We start from the raw sequence: 10,780 nt of genomic DNA, 5'->3' as shown, positions 1-10,780 counted from the left end.
TGTTTTTAAAATTAAATTCTGTCACTCTTTCCATTGAATTCAGTGGTGCTAGTGGGCTAATTTCCTCTTTGAGCTATGCCTGCTGAAACACACGAAAGGATTGTTCATGTACAGAAGCATATACCATTTAACAGTAAATACTTTTTTGAGGCCAGGAGTAGTGAATGAACAGTACAGGCATGCATAAGCCCCTTCAAACTCTGGAGGGAGGCATTGTCATTTCAGAGGTGTCCCATCTTGATGCAGAGTACTCTTTTTTTTTTTTTTTTTTTTTTTTTTTTAACCTGTTAAACAGAAGAATGTGGGACCTGTGGGTACAATGAAAACCCACTGGGTTCTTGTTTTAATAATGTAGTGCATGGGTTTAGATGTGAATCTGATTTACGTTTATAGCTATAGTCTTGTGATATGCACTTGGACTTAAAGCAGTTTTCTTCCTTGTGGCACACAGACTGAATCTGTGAACCAGAGCACTATCTTGGTACATCACTTGCAACATGACTACAAGAAGGTCTTTGAGCAACCTAGTCTAATAGAAGGTGGTCCTGCCTGTGGCAGGGGGTTGGAACTGCATGATCTTTAAAGTCCCTTCCAACCCAACTCATTCTGTTATTCTATGACCTCCAGCAGTTAGGTCTGTGTGCCTGTGATGTGCACCTTGGACCAAGACTTGGTGCCACCTATGTTCCCAGTTAAGGCTGAGCCTGGATATACAGTGCCAGAATGGCAACAGGTCAGACCAAATCAAAGCTGATCTCCAAGCTGGTATCTGGGCTTCACTTCAGCCATTAACTTATTTATGCCATTCCTACCACATTCAGTGGCTGCTGGCAGAGAAGTAGCTGCCTGCTCCAGGCATAATCCCATGTTCTGAGATCTTTCAGGTTGTTCCTATGCCTGTCAGTAGGAGGCCACTCTATGTGATGAGACATCTTGTCACAAAGACCAAATGTGCAGTTCTTTGTACCAGATGGGAGTTACGCTCCAGGCTTCTATTAGATCTTAAGAAAACATCTCTGCCTTGCTTACAATATTCTAATATCTGAAAAATGCAACTTGAAATGGTCCACTTAATTTATTGTGTTATGCACAGATCTGATACCAGCCTGGAAGGCAAGTGTCCCAGTTTATTTGGTTAGTACAGCTGATGTTGTCCCCATGTAGAAAGTAGTGATGTTCACTGGCTCCTTACAATAAGATCTGGTTTGACGTACTATTTTCTGAAGGAGAAAGAGTGAATTCTTATTCCAGAGTGGCTATGGTTCTTCAAAATGATGTTGTCCTCAAAGATCCTGTAGCTCACCCTTCATACTTGTGCTAGGTGGAGAAGAAAAGAAAAGGACACTTGAATCTGTACCTGGTGGCACATACAGCAAAGCATGTACAGCTACTAATTGATTCAGTCTGCAGGTCCCGTAAGTGTGCCGAGGGAGAGTCCTGCTGACTGTACCTGCTCCTAAAACCCCTGTTGCTGTAAATCCAATCTTCCCTAGTTTATTAGGCTGCATTCAGACAGGTAATTACCTTCCCGAAGAGCACTGATATGCTAGTAAAAACCCTGCTGTAGGAGCATCCTGCTTTTCTGCTTTATCCAACATAGACTGGTAGAGGTTGTCTCAGAAGAGTGATTTCACCCCAGGTATGGTCACTGGCTCCCTGTGCCATGGTGTACTGTCCCATGATACAAGTGGCTATCTCTCTCCTAACTTCCTGACACACAGAGACTAACAAGGTGACGGACAAAACTGAAATTTTGTTTCTTATAGTTTCCATCATGGAAAACTTTTACTCGGAAGGAATTGCCTTGGATAGTAGTAATAGTAGTTTTGGTTTGGTTTGGGTTTGGAATTTTTTTGGGTTTTCTTTTTTTGTTTTTTTGCTTGGTTTTTGGTTTTTGTTTTTATTTAATGCCATATCAAACTCTTTTATGAAGGTGCAAGAAAACTAAGCTATTGAAACCTTAATGTGCTTGACCTGTCAATACTTTAATGCTTTATTTTAAAGCATGTAGAGCTATGTTAATCCATCTTCAACAAGAGACAGACTTATTCTGGGGTTTGTATGCCTATTCCATAAGTAAGAGCAGGTGTTTTTTTCCTACGCCTGTTCTCACTTACACTTCAGGTGCACAAGTTCAGCAGTGATACTATATCCAGCCTTGATAAATGTGAACGTTGCTGTAGAAACGCTGTCACTTTGAGAAAGGTATGGAATGCCAGAGAAACCTGTTCTTGCAGCATGCAGATGCTAAAAGCAGATGAAGGCATTTATCAGTTAATCAGTTAAGCTTATTATTTATGGAAAATACAGATCATATGAGGCTATGGAATGCATTTGCTAATAAAGTGAAAATCAGGAATTGTGTGTGTTCCAGCTAGTTCCCCATGTGTTACTGAGAGCATGAAGATAGAAGCCCTAACAAATATGTACTTGTATTTCTGGAAACATAAAGTAGTCCTTAACTTCCCAAGTTATATATATTAAAGCTCATAAATAGTGAAACTGCAAATCTTGTTTAACCTTGGCTTTTTTGTTACCAACCTATTTTTGCATTACCAGTTTTCCTGAAAATTACTGGGGTTTATAATTGGGGCAACCATGTTTTCTAAAGCTTGTAGCTGATTTTTATAGCAGTATTTAATGGATAGTATATGGGAGCAGGTCTTGAGAATGATACAGATTTCTGCCATTTTTCTTGCATGCCCAGGAAATCACCTTAGGGTCTCAGTTTTATAGCTGGGAAGTGGAGATATGCTGCCGACTTCATGTTCTGAGATCTGGTGGTGAAAGGTTCTATATTAAAGTTCAAATGCTGTTTTGCTTCTGAAAACCTAGTCAACAGTCCCCACTTTTTTCTTCCTAGTCAGTAAATGGGCAGGTAACAGAGCTAAGTCAGGTCTCAGAGAAAGCTTTGGGTGAGTGCAACAAGACATAACTGGGAACTGGATGGCCATGCACAGGTTGCAAAAGAGTGCTGGTAAGCAGCTAGCTATCAGATGAACAAAGACTTTGCCAGCTTTGTCCTATGATTTACACTTTGCCATAATTTAATATGAAGATTTTAAGGTCTCAGCAAAGCAAGACTAGTTTTTGGCATACACAAAAGCTATAAAAACAGTTGGGTACGTGAAATGTTGTTTAGCAGTATCAGGGCCAATCTGCAGGAGGGTCAGCCTGGTGTATTTTGGCTGACCTTTTCCATGAGCCAAGGAAAGGGAATTGATAAATTATTGAAAGCTGGGCTTGGCAGGCTCATCCTGCTGCTGCCATGCTGCCTTTAGTGAAAAGAAATTTGAAAACAGCACCTTGTTTGTTACAGTGAAAGTTGTTTTTTTTTTTTTTTGGCTCTGTTTTCCAGTATGTCTTCTCTTTAAAAGATTCAGGCACAGACACTTTTGAAGAACTGTATTGGGTTTGTGTGGCAAGGTTTTGGTGGCACGGGGGCTACGGAGGTGACTTCTGTGAGAAGCTGTTAAAAGCCTCCCCTATGTCTGTTAAAGTTAATGCCAGCCAGCTCCAAGACGGACCCACTGCAGGCCAAGGCTGAGCCCATCAGCAACAGCAGTAGCACCTCTGGGATAATGTAGTTCAGAAGGGGGAAAGGCAGCTGTACAGGAGCAATTGCAGCTGGAGAGCAGAGTGAGAATGTGTGAGAGCAACAGCCCTGCAGACACCAAGATCAGTGCAGAAGGAGGGAGGAGGTGCTCCATGTGCTGCAGACCATGGTGAGGCAGGCTGTGCCCTGCAGCGCTTGGAGGTCCATGATGGAGCAGATGTCCATCTGCAGCACGTGGAGGTCTATGGTGGAGCAGAGACCCACCTGCAGCACATGGAAGACCCCATGCCTGAGCAAGCGGATGCCTGGAGGAGGCTGTGATCCTGTGGGAAGCCCAGGCTGTGGGTCAGGCTCTTGGCAGCACCTGCTGCCTCTTGGAGAGAGGAGGCCCAGGCTAGAGCAGGTTTGCTGGCAGGACTGGTGACATAGGAAGGGACCCCTACTGGAACAGTTCATGAGGAGCTGCAGCTCATGGGAGGGACCCATGCTGGAGTAGGGGAGGAGTATGAGAAGCCCTCCTCATAAAGAGAAAGGAGCAGCAGGGATGTGATAAACTGAACACAAGCTCCATTCCCTGCACCTTGCACCACTGGCGGGGAGGAGGTAGAGAATCCAGGAGCAAAGTTAAGCCTGGGAAAGAGGGGTGGGGGGGAGCTATTTTTTCAGACTTGGTTTTGTTTCTCGCTACCCTACTCTGATTTGATTCCTAATAAATTAATCAAGTCAAGTTGGTGACAGTAATTGGCGAGTGATGTCTCCGTGTCCTTGTCTCAACCCATTTTCATTACATTTTCTCTCCCCTGTGCAGCTGAAGACAAGGAGTGATAGGGTGGTTCTGGTGGGCATCTGGCATCCAGGCAGGATCAACCTACCACAGCCCCTTGAAAGGTTTAGCTGATCCTGCTTAATTATATTATGATAAGATTTTGAGGGAAGTTAATTTCTTCATAGAAAAGATTAGTGTCTCTGAACCGTGCAAGGATCCTTTAGTGGCACTGTTCTCTGCGGCTGAAGTGCCTGTATTTTACAAAAGCAAGGGATTATGTACTTTGCTAGCCTGGAATATTTTTTTTCTGATCGCTGCAGTTACCTTGATTCCAGGTGTAGCTTTTTAACTTCATGTTTTGCAGTATACAGTATACTTTGAAGTAACCTGAAAATGCTTTTAATTAACTGCGAGTTTTGAAATGCAATGACATACAAAGAAATGATGCTGTCTACTAAACTCCTCCTGGTAGTGCTCATTCACAAAGGTTTCTGCCCTAAAATACTGCTACACAGAGAGTGTGAATGACAGTGATAACAATTATGTTGTAGAGTGGGTCTGTATCATACAATGAAAGTTTTCCTGGGTGATGTAAGTGATGGAAGCATTGCAACCACTTGTTTCTTCATGTTTTTTTGATGGCAGTCTTCAATGTGATTTAGCTCTAACCTGATAGATTATCATATAAGGTTCAGTCATCTGAAAAGTATGCTGAATTAGTGCCATTCACATAGATGAGCTCCGTGTAATCGTTTCAAAATCTGGCTGAATCCTGTAGATTACCCAGTGGCAATCCAGCGCATTTTTGTTTGGCTGGTGCTATATATGTTATGTGCCTGAAATTAATTCTGATGTTTCTGACTGGGTGGAAGATACTTATCTCTTTGAAGTTCTACTAAACCTCAGCTTTCTTAACTTAAGCAGCTACTCAGAGAATTGGATCTTTTGTTAGTTCTTTCCATGCAGAATTTGCATTATGGAATGAAAACAGGATCTGAGCTTGAGAATAGCTGACTGGTGATCATCTCTGCCCTACAGTTTGATCCAAGGAAATGCAGCCTCATGCACAGTTAACTGCAATGTCATCAGTGCAGTAATTGAGTGTTAATTCAAGTGCTATGTTTAGGACTAGTGTGTCATTGATAAAGCAGACAAGGAATGCCGTCATTTGCTGGAAGCTGGTCCTGAAGTGGCAAGACAGCTTACTGGTGTCCCAGTTGGAGCCAGCTTAGAGCTTCTTAAAAGCATAAGCAAGATGGAATCTTGAAATTTGAAGCACAAGAGGCTCGGGGCTGCCTGGGCTGGGCTGTTGCTGCCCACAAGAGAAGGACAAGGAGTAGGTCTAAGGGCAATGGGAGGGTTGTAAATGGTTTTCCCTTGTAATGCATTTGTTATAATACCTACATGCCAGGTACTACCTGTGCTTGTAGTAGCAGTTATTACTGGCTGTTTTGATGCCAGGGCCTTAGGTGATAACCTTAGGACCGATCTTTAGTACTACTTGCAAATTTGCTACAGAGGATTAATGCAGGCTTTAATTTTTAATGAATATGTTTGATTTGTTTTAGGAGTATTTTTCAGGAGGGTATAGTGGTTGATGTGGTCTGGAAATCCTGTTTCTAGATAAAAGCATAACAGCCCTCATCCAAAGGGGATTAGGGATCTCTGTCAAGGGCTGTGTTGTACTTTGAAACCCAGGTATGGTATGTTTACTTCCACAAATATTCACAACTGTACATAATGTAGCAATGTATAACTGAGCCAAGGGTGGTCCCTGGTTCTCCTACATCAGTAAAACTCACAGGGAGGTGCATTTCCCCATGCACGCAAGCCCATGTGTGCATGGGCTCATCTGATAGCATCTGAAGCTTTTTAATAGGGTGTATTATTCTGAATTCCTTGAAAACTTCCTGAAAATTAAAAATCAATCCGTTTTCTCACTCTCTGTCAAGCCAGTAATCTTATGGTAGTACTTTTTGTGCCTAAAGTGGAGGACTCTGACAGCAGACAAATGCAGCCATTTTCGATGGCAGACTCATTCTCTGCCTGACCTCACCCCTATGGCATTTTGAAAGTGTGGGTGCGTTATTTTGTTCAGGTGAATCATTCAAAATTACCATTCCTCTGAAAGAGTTCGTCAGACACTAATGGGGTTTTGCAAAATAAATGGCTTCACAATTCTTCATCTGGCAGACTGCTGAGAGATGAAATGAGTTTCTGAGATATTTATTAACTTCTGTTGGTAGCTCTGAGTGTAACAGATGTGCTTGAAACTTTTCAAAAGGAAGTCTTACATACCCTCTTTAGTTATGAGTGAAGTTTGTAACGCACAATGAAAATCCTAACCCTCCAGTTGTCCGCTGCTTATAATACTGTTTGCAACGCCAGAAGATTGTTTTTGGTAAAGAATTTAAATTTTCTAAGAATAATTTTCTAAAAATGAGAATTTTTAGAAGACTCTTCAGAAAACTATTTTCTGAATAACTGGTCTTTTCTAGCAGCTCAGAACACTGGGGGATGCCTAGTCCCTGAGGATAAGGAGAAGGGTTTCTCAGCGATGGACTTGGAAGAAAATGGTAGCTATGACACTCATCCTTCTTAAGTTTTGTCAAGCAGTTAGAGTACACCATCAAGTTTTGATACCAGAGGTAATTATTCACAAGAGGCAAGTATATATTTAATCCTGTAAAGTAGGAGTGTTAAGTAGGCAGGACAGAGTTCGCATGTATGGAATATTGCGTTATTTAATGATGCTGAAGCAGGCTAAAGCTTATTCTCTGCTTTTGTATCCGTACGTCAAAGCGTGAACACAAACCAAATCTTTGTTGGTACAGATCAGTGGTGCAATTTTAACGCCACAGTTTAATTAGTGCAAACTATGTTGGCAAAGGGGAACTTGCCTTTCGCAAAAGGTACCCCTCAAATTGTGCTTTAGCCAGAAAGAACATTGTGTTAGCTAGATGAGCTCTTCCCACCATAAAGTTGTGTTTTCAAACTTGTCTAGATTGTCAGATAAGCTTTGTGGAGACAGGGATGTATGTAACATGTGCTAGACATATTTGGACCACGATATGTTGTGCCATCATTATGGCTGGGTTATCTGAGTGATACCATAACATAAGCTTCAAATGATATCTGCCTTCTCGTTACCTAACATGCCATATATTCTCATTCACCAAGGAGATAAGGATTGTGAACAAGGGAAGATTGTGTGTAGGAAGGGAAATTCCTTCTGACTTTCTGTAATTCTGTAATTTTTCGTAGTCACCTGTGTTAGTGGTTTGCTTATACTTTTTTTTTTATAAACACTTAACAAACCCAGAATACAGTGGATAAGAAAAGGAGAACACAGTATCACTGAGAGATTGTTTTAATTTTGATGGTCAACAGAAAGACTGTTCAGCAGTGCAAGGGAATAACAGATGGAAGCAGCAATTCTAAAATCAGATGAGGTTAAGATTAGTTTTTAGCAGATTGTTTCATTTGTAATAGCTGATAACACCTCTTTACATCCTATTTTAAAGACAAAACATATTTAAAATAGGGGTTTTTTTCCAGCATTCTCCAGATGGGGAGAGTTTTGGGATATTTCAGAAGATGATTGTCTATAATGAAGTGTTTTATGGCTGAGACCATTGCTGTAATAAAACAGTTGGCTACTTCTGCCTGCAGCTTCTACATCAAAATCCTAAATACATTCATTAACTCTAACTTCCTCCTTTCTTATGGATCTTATTCATTAATGAATACCGTGGGTTCCTTTATTGCATCTTCTTCATCCTGGATTATTATAAGGTCACTAAAAGTAATTCTTCTCTGTGGGTATATATTAGCTGTTCCTGCTTCTTTCACAACATCGTAATTATGGAGAAATCAGAGGATGCAGATTATGAAAACCATTTAGTTTAATTTGGATTCAGTGTCAGTTGTAAGGGAAAATCTATTTATGTACCCACATTGTTGGCTTTATTTTTTGCTTTGTTTTTAATAGCAAGGGACTTGGTTTTACTTACCCAATGTCTCATACAGGGTAGGAGTCCTGTGGCAGTGTTCTTTTTTCATAGCCAGTTGAATTTGAGACACATGTACGTTTTAAGTAAAATTATTCTTATTTCACCAGAGGTCTTGTGCAGCAGCAGCAGCTCTGGAGTCAGTGAATGTGGTGGTCAGTTCTCTTGAGGACTGCGCTGTGCGCGATGGTACTGTCTGTATGGATGAAAGAAACTGAGTGCTGCTGCTCGAGGCCTCTGGCCCTGAGTTTTTCCTCTCCTGTGCTTCATGCTGAGCCAGGTCATGGTGCTGGGCTGGCTGCTGCCAAAATGGCTTGTGCTTCCTTCTTTTGCTGTGTGCTGTTGGTAGAAACAGCAGCTTCAAAAAGATGACAACTGACTCCTCTCTTTTGTGGGAACAGCTACTTCTTTTCTATTAATGCTAGCATGGAATCAGTTTCCCATTAATGAATCACTCCCAGCTAAAAGTGGACTGCCCATATTTTCCCTTTCTAATTTTCCAAAGTCAGGGGCAGCATACCTTCCTTTACATACACACTGTCCATTGCTGCACGTGTCCTGATGCTGCTTTATATTCCTCTGGATGTCCCTAGGAATATATAGTTGCACTCTTGAGGGGTGGTTACCAGCAGATGCAGAAAATTTATCTGATTCTGAGAGAGATAAGAAGGCATGGAAATAAATGTCTTTCACTGGTCAGCAGCAGAAATGATCCACTCTAGGTTTAGTATTACACTAATCTCACTTGGCATTTAAACCCAAAGATAACAGGTACTTTAAGGTACTTTTGACAACAGACAAAGCAGGTACTGAGTACAGGTTTCCACACAGCGCTGCTGTTGAACCTCAGCTGTTTCTGCCTGCAGCACAAATATCCATTATTTTAATCCTGAGACTCTGATCATCAGGAAATGGCTACTGCATGAGTGCTGCAGTAAGACCAAATCCCTGAAGTGTTTGAGGGCCCTAAGCCCATTTCACCTTTATCCATGCATCAAATATGAACTCTGGTCTCCAGCCCCCTCTGTGTAATGCTCTTATTTCTGCATGGGTCACAGGGGACCCTCTCAGGCTTTTAATCTGTACCTTACGTTTAGAGATTTATTTGCTTTGTGAGGCTAGTGACAATGCTGATCACAGGCCAGCATTCATAGAAGGAGCTGGACAACTGGAAGAGTGTCTACTGCTTCCCCAAGTGCCTTATCTCTGAGACTGCTTTGAAAAATTCAGGTCACTTGCAAATGGCATCTTAAAACTGCAGATGCTTAATTTTTCTTGTTTACAATGGAAATGCATGACAGAAAATGAGGTGTAACAGGCAAGTCCCTTGATGTTGCAGAAAAAACTTTTTTTTTTTTTTTTATGGGAGTGCCTTGTTTCCATGGCTACCCTCTGTGAAGATTCCTGCTGTTGGGATCAACTTTGATTCTTCAGGTACCAGAGGATGCCCCGTGGTGGGACTGGTTGGTCTCAGGCAGGGAGTGGGGGCAGGATATTCCCCTGCACAAACCAGCAGTGTCTGTTTTATGGGCTCTGCTAATCCCTCATCCTCCTCCCTCAGTTTAAAGAGGGCAATCTCACATTTCTTTCTCTGCTGTCTTCTCCCTCCAGCAGACTTCCCCCACTTCAGGGACACACCACCATAACAGGCAAGTTAATTAATCCCAGAAACCATAAAGAAAATGCTGATGTTTTTTTCCCTGCCACCAAATCAAGACAGTGTAGCAAGGGAACACTGAAGTTCTTACTGCAGCTCCTTTGCTTGCCCAGTGATCAGCCAGTATACTGCTAAAAAATCCCAAACCCACCCAAAACAAAACCACCCTGTCTCTTGGAACTGCTGTTGATTTCAAATTGAGATATTAACGTTAAATATTTCTGTCTCAGATTTTTTTCCTATGATTTTGTTTTTTCCTTTTCCAGACTCTCTTTCCCATGCAGGCAGCAGCAGGTTGATAGAAGGAAGTTAATTTTTGGTTATTAGTGTGGCTGTACTTGGATGCCACAGCCTCAGGAGTGTCGGGTTGTAGATGAAATACTAGTTTTCTATTTATTCACAGACATGCCTGTCATAACAGGAAAATGTTTCTGAAAGTCTAATGGTGGTTTGAAAACATTGGTAACTTCTGAAAGTTTGCCTGGGTGTTTCTGTGAGTTTTTAAAGTGTGTCACATACGGATCATTTGATTCCCACTCTCATTTGTGTTGAAATTGCATGTGCTTCTCAATGATGTGTGTCCAGAAGCAGCAGACTTCAAACCTATTCATGGGTATTTCTAATTTCTCATTATCTTTCTCCCTTTGGAACTGATCAAATATATCTGGGGCTTTCTCTCTTGTCACAAAAAGGAGCAATGCTGCTTGCAGCCTTTTCTCCTACTTATCTATTTCTGTAGCCACGAGGTACAAGAGAAATCTCAGCTTCTATTTTCTTCAATTTTCCGCTAA

At 41.6% G+C, this 10,780-nt stretch overlaps 1 protein-coding gene across 3 annotated transcripts in view; it reads left to right on the top strand.

Annotated features, from left to right (window-relative positions):
- The window catches only part of COPB1 (COPI coat complex subunit beta 1), a 39,537-nt gene extending 32,280 nt beyond the window's left edge, over positions 1-7,257 (top strand). Inside the window, exon 23 of one of the 3 annotated variants that reach the window (XR_013957102.1) lies at positions 452-3,994. The gene's annotated coding sequence lies outside the window, so the exon portion shown is untranslated. Of the gene's footprint in view, positions 1-451; positions 3,995-6,820 lie in introns of those variants that run through there. The other 2 variants (XM_080620148.1, XM_080620149.1) reach the window with 2 other exon arrangements.
- The last annotated feature ends 3,523 nt before the right edge of the window (positions 7,258-10,780 follow it).

The sequence above is a fragment of the Psittacula echo genome (assembly GCF_963264785.1).
Source record: "Psittacula echo genome assembly, chromosome: 5".
In the NCBI taxonomy this organism is placed as follows: domain Eukaryota; kingdom Metazoa; phylum Chordata; class Aves; order Psittaciformes; family Psittacidae; genus Psittacula; species Psittacula echo.
The sequence above is the reverse complement of the archived record's forward strand: the minus strand, read 5'-3'. Positions and strand labels throughout refer to the sequence as shown.